We start from the raw sequence: 12,710 nt of genomic DNA, 5'->3' as shown, positions 1-12,710 counted from the left end.
CCCTGCTACCATGAGACAGCCTCACTGCACCTGTGTGCTGTTTGAGGTTCCTACCTAGGCTGAAGTGTGCTGCCCACGCATGTGCAGTTCACACTCCTTCAGGTGGGTGAGGCAGCCTGGACCCAAACACCTACACGGGCTCCGGTGTGGAGAAGGCCCACTCCAGAAGACCTATCTGAGATGGCAGGTGCAACTGGGGACAGTCTGAGAGGCAGGGGCTTCTCCTGCACCCAAGACAACCAGGAGTTTCTTCTTTGACATGACAAGGAAAAAATTCTAAAATGTCCTAAGTGACATCAGAGTCATACAATGAGGGAGAGAGAGAAGGGAAGGGAATCAGTCAGTAGCTGTGGGCAGAGCTAACCGGAAACTCCATGTTCCTGGATGAACCAATTCCAACAATCAGCTAGAAGGTCCCAGAACCACCACATTCCCCTTGCAGGTGACCAGTGTCTGACCATCATCAACAACCGATTGACGAACTTTCTCTGTGGGCTAATACCTATCCTCAATCTTCCTTCACTTCACATTAGCCAACCTTTCTTATTTGTAGCCAGTCTGAATTTAAGGAACTTTCTTTCCTTGGGATCTTTCATAAATGTCTCATTTCTTGAATCTGGCAGACATGTCGTTTCTGTTAACTGGCCTTGCTGTTGGTGAAGCAGAAAGTTCCTATCCCAGGACTCTGTCCTGATTCTGGCTGCATCTGTAAAGCCTCAATAAATCCTTTTATTTCAGAGAACTCTCAATCTCTAGAGTTTTTGATTTGTCAGATGATATCCTGGCCAATGCTCCTGGCCCTGCCACCGCAGTGTATCAAGTACTGTGGCCAGTGGGACTGTCACCCATTGAGTAGGTTAGGGCTGGTGAACACACACCTGCCTCCTACCCAAGAGCCTCTGCTCTGACCACACCTGTCAAGAACAGGGTCCTGTTCCAGGTCCGTGGCTACACTGAACTGCTCTGCACTCGGATGTGTGGTCCATCCCCTTCGGTGGCCTGAGGCAGCTGGATTCTTCAAGGGGATGGAACTGAGACAAGGCAGCAAATCTCCTATAGGCTGCAGTGTGTTAAAAAACAAAATTCTACTGAGTAAATTTGAAGATCTAATTGGTTTTAAGGGATCCATGAGTCAGGCAGCATCCCACCTAGGAAGCAGAGAAATGCTCTGAGGAGTTACACAAAAATAGAAGGATTTTATTGAGAGGAGGGTGGGCAAAAAGCTATTACAAAATAAAAGGGATAATTTCAGGCCAGGTCACCCTCCTTAGGAGGAAGTTGGGGGGTGAGAGTGGAGGGTGGGGGTGTCTTATCATGCAGATCACCTCACCTTCTTTGGGGGGCATGGATGGAGAGGGCTCATGTACTATATTACCTCATTGGTACTGGCCAAAAAACTTTTAAGACTACCTTTCCAGGAAAGGCCAAAATGATTTTAGGTTAGGAAATAAGCCCCTTTTTAGTGACTGGGCCTGCTACCCTTCTTTGGCCTGTGGCTTTCCTTTTTAGCAAGGCCCAGCCCTGAGATTCACTCTGAGGCAGCAGCTGCCATTGGCCACCATCCCTCCCCATTTACTCTTTCTGCTTGAAGGCCTTCTCCAGCAACAAGAAATTCCAGGTGTCTCCTATTAGATGAGAGAGACCCCAGCCAGCTGGCCCTGCCGTGCTGTGACAAAGCAGGCCAGGATCCCTCCAGCTCTGTCTTCAGAGAGAATATGAGCATTTGTGTGCATTAGGGCTTGGAATGCATCAGATACCAAAGAGCCCACTCCTGTGATCCGGCCTGAAGGGACACTGCCCTGTTCCAGTTCCTTGGCTAGTGTGACCTGCGCAGTGAGCAAATGCACGCTCCACCTGTCAGCTGGCCTTGGGCTGCAGGGACACCCCACTCCCACCCTACCCTGTGAGCTCCAGCCAGACCTCAACGACCTGAATGGCTTTCAGAGTACAAAGAGTCCACACCCCAAAAATCTTAGGTGCTAACTGCAAACTGGCTAGAGTCAGTCCCCATTTGGGACACCTGAAGGTGTTCGGGCTTCTCCAGCAATCAGGGCTCCCAGGTGTCTCACTGGAGGGTGCCACGGCCAGCCTACTCTATCCAGTCCTGCCAAGGCAGTCCAGATACCTCCAACACTGCCTTGAGCGGAATATGTGCACTTGTGTGGGCTAAGATGTGGAATTAGGGAGATGCCAGGTACTTCCAATAACCTGCTCTTGTGACCCAGGCTCTCTCTGTTCCAAAGCCTGGCTATCCAGACCTGCCCAACACACGCATGCGCGGTAAGTCTCCCGTCAGTCACTCTGGTGCATCCGGTGCCTCCAGGCCTGTGGAGCTCGGGCCCATCCACAACCATCTTTGTAGCCACAACAAAGGGAACACGCGCCCCCCCCCCCCCCCAATGAAGCCATGTCAGGCGGCTGCTCAAAGGAACGACAGTTCCCTGTGCACTCACTGTCTGGTGGGGTCCCGCGCCGCCGCAGTAGCCAAGGCTCACAGGTGTCTTCCTGAACGTCCCCCCTGGACAGCCAGGATGGCTCTGCTGTGGGAAGGCAGTCCAGATGCTCCACCTCTGCGTTCAGCAGGAACGTGCGCAGTGCTTTAGGCTAGGACCTGGAATTAGACAGATGTTTTGTATCATTAGAAGTCCACTCACGCGACCTGGCTGCTCCAGACACTGGCCCTGTTGGGTTCCTGGGCTACACTGACTAGCACCGCCCACCCATGCACAGTCTGCACCAGTCAGGGGGCCTTGGGCGCCCCCACACTCAGGCTGTAGTCCTCCCAGCCACCCTCAGAGCCCCCAGCTTAGAGGAAGCCCACCTTTTGAAAGTTGCTCTGAGGTGACAACTGCCAAAGGCTGACAGTCCTCATGTGTACTTGCTGCCTAATGGGGGTGCCGGTCTTCACTAGGAACCAGGAATCCCAGGTGATTCACAGTAGAGGATTGCCTGGCAAGGGAGTGGGAGATACCTCCAGGTCTGCCTCCATTACTGCGGGGCTGGAGAAATATTGCACAATGGCGATTTGGCCGTGTTTTGGACCCCAAGAGCCGGCTCCTGCACCTCGGGCTAACCTCACTTTCCCACAAGTCAGGTCCCCAAGCAACCTTGGCTGTGCAGCCCACGCATGTGAAATATTTTTGCCAACTGCTGCCCAGGCAGCCCTCCGGGCCTGGGGAGCTCCCACGCATGCCAGCCACTGCGGTGACTAACAGGCAGGGACAGCCAGCCCTCTGCAGACTGTGTTGCATGCACAGTCCGCACCCTGTCAGCAGGCCTTTGGTTGCAGGACTGTCCAGGCCAGTGGAGCTCAGGCAGGATGCCACCCCCCTGAATGGTCTCCTGGGAGGAGAAAGTCCAGTGTGGGAAAATCTCTGTGCTGGCGATTTTAAACTGGCTGCAGTCTGAGGGTGTGCAGGAAGTTGGTTAAAGCAAGATCTCCGCAGCCCTAAAAGGCCTTGCTACTCAAGACTGACAGTTCATACTGCCCATGCGTGGGCTACCCAGTGAGGTAACCGGGGCCCTATCATTGGATGTCAGGACAGATGGGGTCATAGCCCTGGCTTTTGTCTGTACGAGGCATTTAGGTAATTCGAAGCTCTAGCCTATACAAAAGTTCATATCCCGCCCTGAGGCAGTGCTATAGGGATCTGGGCTGCCTTGCCAGGGCTGTATGTGGCGGACTGGCCAGGGCATGCAGGAGCCCTGAGTACCACTGAAGCCCTGATCGCATCAGGCAGCCAGGCCACCCAGGGACCTCAGCGACCCAGTTCAGCAGCTCCTTCAGAGCAATTTGGGGAATGCGGGCTACCTCTACCTCTACGCTTGAGGCTGTCAGGTAACAGGTTCCTACTGCCTACGCGTGGTTCCTGCAGGTCAGGGTAGGCAGGGACAGCATGGGGCAAGTGTGGAAAAGCATGGCTTACAAGAGCAGGTTGTTGGAAATACCTGGCATCTGCCGAATTCCAAGCCTCATCCTACACAAATGCATGCATTTCCACTGAAAGCAGAGCGGAAACAATCTGGTGTTTTTCCTGGGCTGGATCACACCGATCGGCCCGGGTATAGTCCAGGAAGAGACACCTGGAGCCTTCACTGCACCAGAAGCCAAGGCCACTGGGATACAGTAAGTCCAAGTGCATAGCCTCAAAGCCAGAGGAGCTCAGCCCCTGAAAATTGCCAAGCTGGACACTGAAATAGGGACATCGTGTCCCCACGTGGACTTGCTGTTTGCTGGGGTTCAGGCTTCTGCGGCAATCAAGGCTCCCAGCTGTCTCATTGGAGGAACCCATCAGCCCACCCAGCAGATTCCTCCAGCTCTGCCTTCAGTGGCAACATGCACATTGGTGGAAGTTAAGTCTGGAGTTAGGCAATGCCAGGTACCCCCAAAAGCCCTGCTGTGACTTACCCAACATTGCCCCCTTCTAGGTCCTTGGCTACTGGGACACATGCAGCCTCCTGTCAGCCAGCCTTCAGCTTCAGGGGGCACTTCAGGCCTGTGGAGCAACGACTTAATGAATTACTTAATGAATTTAGTTAGATCTTCAGATCTACTTGGTTGAATTTTTGTACTTGAACAGGCAGCAGCTTTAAACTGGTGTCTGTCGGTACCCGTTTGGACTGGCTGCCCGATGGGGGCCTGGGCTTCACAAGGAACCAGGTCTCCTTGGTATCTCCAATGGAGAACCTGTTGTGCCCGCTGGGTGCCTTGCTGGCAAGAGAGTCAAGAAACCTCCCAGCTCTGCCACCATGGTAGGTAGGCTTTGCAATTAAGCTGAAGTGTAGCCAGAAGAGCTGGCTCCTGTGCCCGTGGCCTCTGCTAACACATGCCCGGTCCAGATCCCTGCTCTGTGACCTGTGCAGCCCATCAGGGGCCCGTGGGAAGCCGGGGTCCTCCAGGCCTGTGGATCCAGGACCCACGCCCAACCACCTGCACAGCCTCAAGGGTGGAAGGATCCCACCTGCTGACAATCTCAGAGGCTGCCCCTCGAATGGATGACAGCCCTTCTCTTGGGGAATCGCTGTCTGCTGTGGCCACGGACGTCTGCAGCAATCAACAGTCCAGTACTGATGACACACAGGCCAGCACGCCTGAGCGAGCCCCAGCAAGGCTGTCCAGATTACTCCATAGGTGCCTACGGCAGGGACATGCTCGTTTGTTAGGTTAGGGCTGGCATTAGGGAGATGTCTTACAAACCCAAGAGTCTGCTCATGGGACCCAGCTTCTCCAGACACCCTGTTTCATTCCCTGCTTCCCTGACCCATGGGCCCACACATGTGCAGTATGTACCTATAAGCCTGCCCAGCATCTATGGGGCCCTCCAAGTCTGTGGGACTCCAGCCAGGCCCCAACCACCTGCATAGCCTCGGGTGTGGAGGGAGCTCTCCTCCCAAAAGTCGCTCTGACTTGGCAACTGCAAATGGGCAACAGTCAGACGCCTGTGCAGACTTGCTTTATGAAGGGGTCCCAGGAATCTGGGGCCAGGATGCTCAGGTGTCTCCTAACGGAGGATACCCTGTTCTGCCCACCGGGCCCCTCTGTGGCAAGGCAGCTGGAAAACGTCCAGCTCTGCTTCAAACAGAATATTTCACCATGGGGAGGTAGGCCTTGCGATTAGGCCAATGTTTGTCCTCCAAAGTGCCTGCCCTGTGACCCAGCCTCTCCAGACCCTTGCCTGTCCTGGAGCCCTGGATACCCATACCTGCAGGGCCCATCCGTGCACAGTGCGCACCTGATCAGCTAACCCGGACTGGCCCAGCCCTCCAAGACTGGGACCAAAGCCAGTCCCAAACCACCTGCATTTCCTCAAGGGTGGAAAGGGGCCCAAGCCCAGAATATCCCTCTGAGGCAGGAGCTGAAACAGGTGACGGTCTGTCCCCATGTACACGGGCCCCTGGACTGGGTCCCAGGCTTCTGCTTCCACAAAGGCTCCCAGGTGCCTCCTTCTGGAAGATACTCTGGCCAGTCTGTCTGATCGGCCCTGGCAAGGCAGTCCTGATGCCTCCCCTCTGCCTTCAGTGGGGATGGAGGCCTTTGTTTAGGTTAAGGCTTGGAATTGGGCAGATGCCAGCTACCCCCAGAATCCCCTCCTGTGACCCTGCCCACCCCCCCCGACCCGGCCCTGTCCCAGCTCCAGGCTCCCCTGGCCTGTGCCCCCACTGCATGTGCGACCCGCACCTTGTCAGCCTGTCCTTGGCTTAGGTGGCTCTCCAGGCCTCTAGAGCTAGGAGAGAATACACTGCTGCTGAGTTTATTGATGTAGTTGGCCAGTTGCTGCAAAGCCCAGGGAAGCATCCAGGCATCCAGGGGCAATGGCATTTCTCTGATCAGGCAGGAGGCAGAGAAAATGAGCACCATCACCACACACTCCACCCTCTGGAAGCACCTGCATGGTGCTCAGGGGGTTCAAGGTATTCACTCCTGTACAGATTGGATTATTCTGGCCTGCAGGGTGGCCTGACCCAGAGGGAGCCTCTCTAGGCATGTGGGACCCTAGAAATCCATACAGGAAGTGCAACAAATTCTTAGGGAGTTGGGAAGGAGACAGGCAATCTACACCCCTGTCTTTGAAGACCCTGATGAGGCCACAATCACTGCAGGAATGAAGACTAACATTCCCCCATCTGTCCCCAGCACCTGGTATGAGACGCTGATGTCCAGGTTGAGCCCAGCTGTGGAACAAGATGTTTTATGATGTTGAGCAATTCATTGCTGATCTGGGGGAAAGCTCTAAAACCTAAACAACAATTCAGATGTGCCACATCTACCCCTACCATCCCTGATGCCAACCTGCTCCAGCAGAGGCCTCAGAGATACAGTCCTATTTGGACAGATGCCTCTCTTGCTGCAGACATAGGATCCAAGCCAACACTGCCTCCAGGTGAGGGCTCTTAGAGGCCATCAGAGGCCTCGTGCTGAGCTCGCTGTCCACTGGCCTTCCAGAAATAAGCAAAAGGTGATGGTTCTGACAGATGCTGAAGCTAAATGTACCCTAATACACGACAACCCTCAGAAGTTTCCCATTCGCCCCCATCATCCATGGTTACAGAGGGCAAACAGTCATGGCCAGGAAGGTCCATTTACCCTGCAAATTGGGCATGCTTCCCCAACAGAATAGGAGGTTTTTCTATCCCCAAGACCAGAGAACATACTGGCCATTGATACCCTCCAGCGTCAAACTTTGCAGACCTCAGAGTCCAGTGAAGTCCACCTGCAGGATCAGAGGAATCCACCCAGCATTAAGAGGAAACACCAGCTGGGAACCAGTAAACCTCCATCCCGGGAAAAGGGGTAACTGTTCAACAATATAAATTGCCTGGATGGGAGAAACTATGCAAGAACTGTCCTGAGTGGCTATTGTACACCCTGTCATGGTGCTTTCAACAGCCCAGTAAGGCTGACGGAAAGGTCAGGTGGCTCATGGCAGATGACAGTGGACCTCTGAGAACTGAGCGAGTGCCCCATGAGGGTGTGCCCAACACTGTCGCCCTCTTGGATACCTTGGTCCTGGTCCTGGAAGTGTCCCGTGCTGTGTGGGACATAGCAAATGACTTCTGCAGTATGCCCCTGGCCACTGGGTCACAAGATCGATTTGCCCTTGGGTGGGAAGGGCAACAATGGGCCGTTAGGTGCTTCCCCAAGGGGACCCACGCCTCGCCATATGTTGTGCGGTGGTAGCTGGACACCTCTCCTTGTTCTCCTTTCCCAGCTCAGTAAAACTGCCCTTCACATTCCTGACAAAATGTTAACATGAAGGCTTGCCTCTGCTGCAGGACTCTCTGCTGGAGGCTTTGCTGGAACATTGGGGTAGGAGAGGATGGGCAGTGAACCCCAGGTACCACTGTGAGGTTGGGTAACATGCATGCAGTCCCGAAAACTGTGAGTGATAAGGTACAAGCTTACCCAGCCCTTAAGAACAGGAAAGGGGTGCAAGCCTTTGCAGGGATATTGAAGTTTGGGGGACTTTCGTTTCCCAGCTGGCATGGTGCCTCTGCCCCTTGTACTGCCTGTCTCGTGTGGGAGTGGGGACCAGAGTGGCAGGCCACCTTTAAGAAGGCAAAAAATACTAGCAAAGCAGGTTAAAGCTCTGGGCATCTTCCAAGCAGGGCTACTATTTAAGTTAGATGTGTCTGTAATTCGGGAAGGTATTGAGTTGAGCTCTCGGCAGAGACAAAGAAGGGGCGAGTGCTCAGGATTTTGGTCCCAGCTCTGGAAGGAGACAGAAACCTGAGATCAGCCCATAGAGCAACAGCTCCTAATAGGTTCCCAGCGCTCCTCAGATGAGCTTTGCACACAGCCTCCCTCGTGCGCAGCCAGGGGGCTGATCTCCTGGCAGTCAGGAAGCTGCTGCCCTAGCCTGGGCACAAACCCTATCAACTTCAGGAGAAACAGCAGATTGGGTGCAGAGGACAGTATTGCTGCTGTGCCCCAGGGGAATGGCATAGTGCCAAGGAGGCTGGTTGGACCTTGAAACACAGTGATTTGATTAATGCAGTAACAGCATGTCCTGTATATTTTAAATGCTCTAAGCAACTGCCAAAGGAGTCGGGGGCCATTCACTGGAGGTCCCACCCAGTGAGGGATTGTAAATTGATTGCACTGGTCCCCTCCCCCTGACGGAGGGTTCTAAATGTGCTTTGACTTGTGTGGACATTGCATTCGGGCTACCCCAAGACAAGCCTCATACGTAAGCTCCCTTGCTACCTACCGATCTGGAGTGGCCTGCCTCTTTCCTCAGACTCTACCTGCCCTCCCTGAGTGAGCTAGTTTCAGATGACACCTGAGAAGCCCTAAGGGCACTTGCAAACCGATGCAGGTGTGTCTTCTTGGAGGACACCCAGGCCTCCCACCCAGTCCAGCCCTGCAAGTAGGCCAGTGGGCTCCAGGGACCCACTGCCTGAGAGCCTTTCTGAGGCAGCACCCCATTTGACCTGGCCACCTGATGGGGTCCAGGGCACCTCCAGCAGTCAAGGCTCCCAGGTGTGTGTTACTGAAGGGTACCCCAAAGGCCCTCTCGGCCTATGCTGGCAAGGCACTCTAGATTCCTCCTGCTCTGTCCTCAGTAGGAACATGCACATTTGTGTAGGTGGAAGTTTGGAATTAGTCAGATGCCAGGTTCCCCCAGTAACCTGCTCTTGGGACCCAGTCTCCCCTGACACTTGCCCTGTTCCCCAGCCTGGCTACCCTGACCTGCCCATGCCATGCATGCACAGCACGCACCCTGTCAGCCAGCCTTGGGCAGTTGGGGCCCCCCAGGCCTGGAGAGCCAGGGTCCTTCCCCACTGCCTGCATAACCTCAAGGATGGAGGGAGCCCACCTCCAGGAAATCACCCCGAGGCAACCGCTGAAATGGGCAGAGTCAGTCCCCACACGGACTTACTGTCTGCTGGGATCCTGGCTTCTGCAGCAATGGCGGCTCCCAGGTGTCTTACTGGAAGGCACCCTGCCAGGTCCACCTGCCCAGCCCCGGTAGAGTGCTCCAGGTCACTCTAGCTCTGCCTTCAGAGGAAATGTGCACATTTGTGTAGGCTCGGGCTTTGAATCAGGCAGATGTCTTCGAACAAGAACCTGCTCCAATGACCTGGCCTCTCCGGATGCTTGTCCTATTCAGGTCTGTGGCTACGCTAACCTGCACACCGGCACATGCGTGGTATGCACCCGTGAGCCAGCCTTGGGCGGACCGGCCCTCGGAGCCTGTGTGATTCTGGCCGGGCTCCAACCACGTGCAGGACGTGGTGAGCTGGGAGCTCCGCTGCTGCAAATCACTCTGAGGGGCAGCTGCAAATGGATGACAGCCAGTCGCCATCCTGTCTGATGGGGTCCCGAGTTTCTGCTACATGCGTTTCTTCTTGCAGGACACGCTGGCCAGTCTGCCTTCCCCAGTTCCGGCAAGGCAGCCCAGAGCCCTCCAGCACTGCCTTCAGGGGAACACGCCCCTTTGTGTAGGGTGAGACTTGGAATTGGGTGGATGTCAGGTACCCCCAGCAGCCCCCTCCTGTGACCCAAGCCTGGCCCGACTTGGTCTGCTGCTTCAGGCGCCTGGCTTCCTGACCAACGCCCACTGAGCACGTGCTCTCCACTCTCTGACATCTGGTCTTGGTCTGCAGGGGGCACTCCAGGCCTGTGAACCTCCAGCGGGACCCCAACAACCCGACTGGCCTCAGGCTGCAGAGAGCCTCCCCATGAAAATGAGCAGGCAGCTTTCAGCAGGCGAGAGTCAGTCCTCTTTAGATTCCACCTGCAATCAAGCCTCCCAGGTGTCTCTTATTGAAGGGTACCCCAACAATCCCACCTGGCCCACCCTGGCAAGGCAGTCCGAATTCCTCAGGGGCATATATACATATGTGCAGGCTACACATTTTGCAGATGCCAAGTACCATCAATAATCTCTTGTGACCCAGTCTTTCTCGACACGTGCTCTGTTCCAGGTCCCTGGTTACCCTGACCAGCAGGATCCGTGCATGCGCAGTACACATAGGGTCATTCACTGTTGGGCAGCCGGCGCTTTAGGTGTGGAGCTGGCATCCATCCCCAAACACCTTCATAGTCTCAAGGGTGAAGGTAGCCCATCTTTGAAAATTGCTCGGGGTGGCCACTGGAATGAGTACTAGTTACCCGTGTGCACTGCTGACTGTACTGCCGGGGCTCCAGGTTTCTACTGCAAGCAATCCTTCCAGGTGTCTCTTACTGGGGGATGGCCTGGTCAGTCTGCCAGATACAGCCCTGGCAAGGCAGTTCAGATTCCTCCAGCTTTCCTAGGGCAGAAGAGTCCAGACTCCTTCCCAGAGGTATGCTTTTGTGAGGTTGAAGCTTAGAATCAGGAAGATGCCAGGTACCTGCAGAAGAACCTTCCTGGGACCTGGTCCCACATGGGACCTCAGCCTCTTTCCAAACTGGGAGTATTGCATGACAGTAGCTTCACGTAGCTCTACCACCTGCGTTAAATGGTTCCCATAGAAACACCAAGTACACAGAATCATCTTAATAGAAGTCTTCTGAGTTGATTTAAGGTACTGTTTCTAGCCCACCATGAGTCAACATTTCCTTGGATGTTGTCTTGCCAATGGGTTTCAGCTTCGGGCAAGTTCACCATGGAATCAACGTGACCAAAGAAATGACAGTAGAATGTTCTTGGGGTGGAAGGGTTATACCCAACTTTATTTCCACAGTGGCAGGTCAATCACTAAAATCCCAGTCACTCAGAGAGAGTCTGCATGCAGCATGCTGGTCTCTGCCTCTGGGCCTCTCTGCCTGCAAGGCCATCCTCTGGGCCTCTGTCCTTGGTGCTGCCACCACTCCAGGCTTTTCTGTGCTCTCCTGCAGTAGTGCCACCTTGTCACCCAGAGCACTGGGTGGAGCTCTTTATATAGAGCCAATAATGACATATTGCCCACACATGTGTAGTGAGCTAGCCAACCAGGGCCAGGTGAGAATCCTGGCCACAGGAACCTTCATTTTATCCACAGATGTTCTAGACAAAGCATATCTTAAAACCTTGATGCCATATTCTTCTTTTCCCCTGCACTATCAGTTTATTATACTTAGTGGACCAATGCCAAAGCACATCCTAAAGTAGTACTAAAAAGCATTGAAGGATATAGAATCTACAATGAGGAGATGGTAAGCTTACCCTGGTAGTGTGATCACTTGTCTCCTAAATCCTATTTGAAATTCTGGTTATCTTTTAAGACTTAACCTGAGAGCCAATTCTCCATAAAAATTTCCCTTATTACCCTGCTTTTAATGAATCACCCTCACAGCAATTTGCTTATACATCGTTTCTGGCATTTGTCATTTCATGAGTTTTGTTTTATTGTTTTCTGTGGTTGACTAATTTGTAAACACTTTGAAACAAGAATCCAATTTCGTGCATTTTGGTATCTCTTAGGTCAGGCTATCTAGAAAAAGAGACTAAGATACAGGTTCTCATTAAGTGTTAAACTGAATGAGTACTCTTTGATCAACCAATAAAGGAAGAAAACAGGATAACAGGAAGAGAAGCTAGACAGAAGTGGGTTTAGTTGAAGTTGTACCTCAGCCTGATCCCAGGGAGAACTTTGGAGCAGGAAAAGCCTCGGAGATCATCCCATCTTGAGGTAAGGGAGCCTCCTGTCACCCCATTCGTTTAGTCATTGATTAGTCAGTGAGTCAGGTTTCCACCAGGAAGAAGTTTTAACCAATCAGGCATAAATCCTTGGCTGAGAGTGATTTTCAGGAGAAAGATGCAGCTGTGGGCTTTTAGAAGCCACTACAGCAGCTGGGGGGTGGGCACCCCAAGCAGGCCAAGGGGATCTGGGCTGAGCACCAGCAATGCCAGCTGAGTTTCTCTCCAGAACCACGCACGGCATCTTACACATATCGGGATATGGTAAATGTCCACTGATCTTCACTGCTTAGAGTTTGACCAAAAGTGCAACAAATTTCTTATTTTTGGCTATCACTTACTTTGCTCTTACAGTTATGCAGCCAATGGTGGCATTAATTGGATTTGTCACTTGGTAGTAAATTAATAGAAAGAATGCAAGCATCATTAGAATGTCATAAAACTCTCTTAAAATCATCTGTAGGAGCAACTTTATAACATTTTTAGCCTATGATTTATTTCTTTGGCTTTTATTCAATATAGCAAAAGTGAGATTTACATGCATCTGCTGTAAGAAAGTGAACAGAAGAAAATGTGGAGATGAAAAGAGAGCCACCCCAAAAACCT

This window comes from Manis pentadactyla, chromosome 9, assembly GCF_030020395.1.
Source record: "Manis pentadactyla isolate mManPen7 chromosome 9, mManPen7.hap1, whole genome shotgun sequence".
Lineage (NCBI taxonomy): Eukaryota > Metazoa > Chordata > Mammalia > Pholidota > Manidae > Manis > Manis pentadactyla.
The sequence above is the reverse complement of the archived record's forward strand: the minus strand, read 5'-3'. Positions refer to the sequence as shown.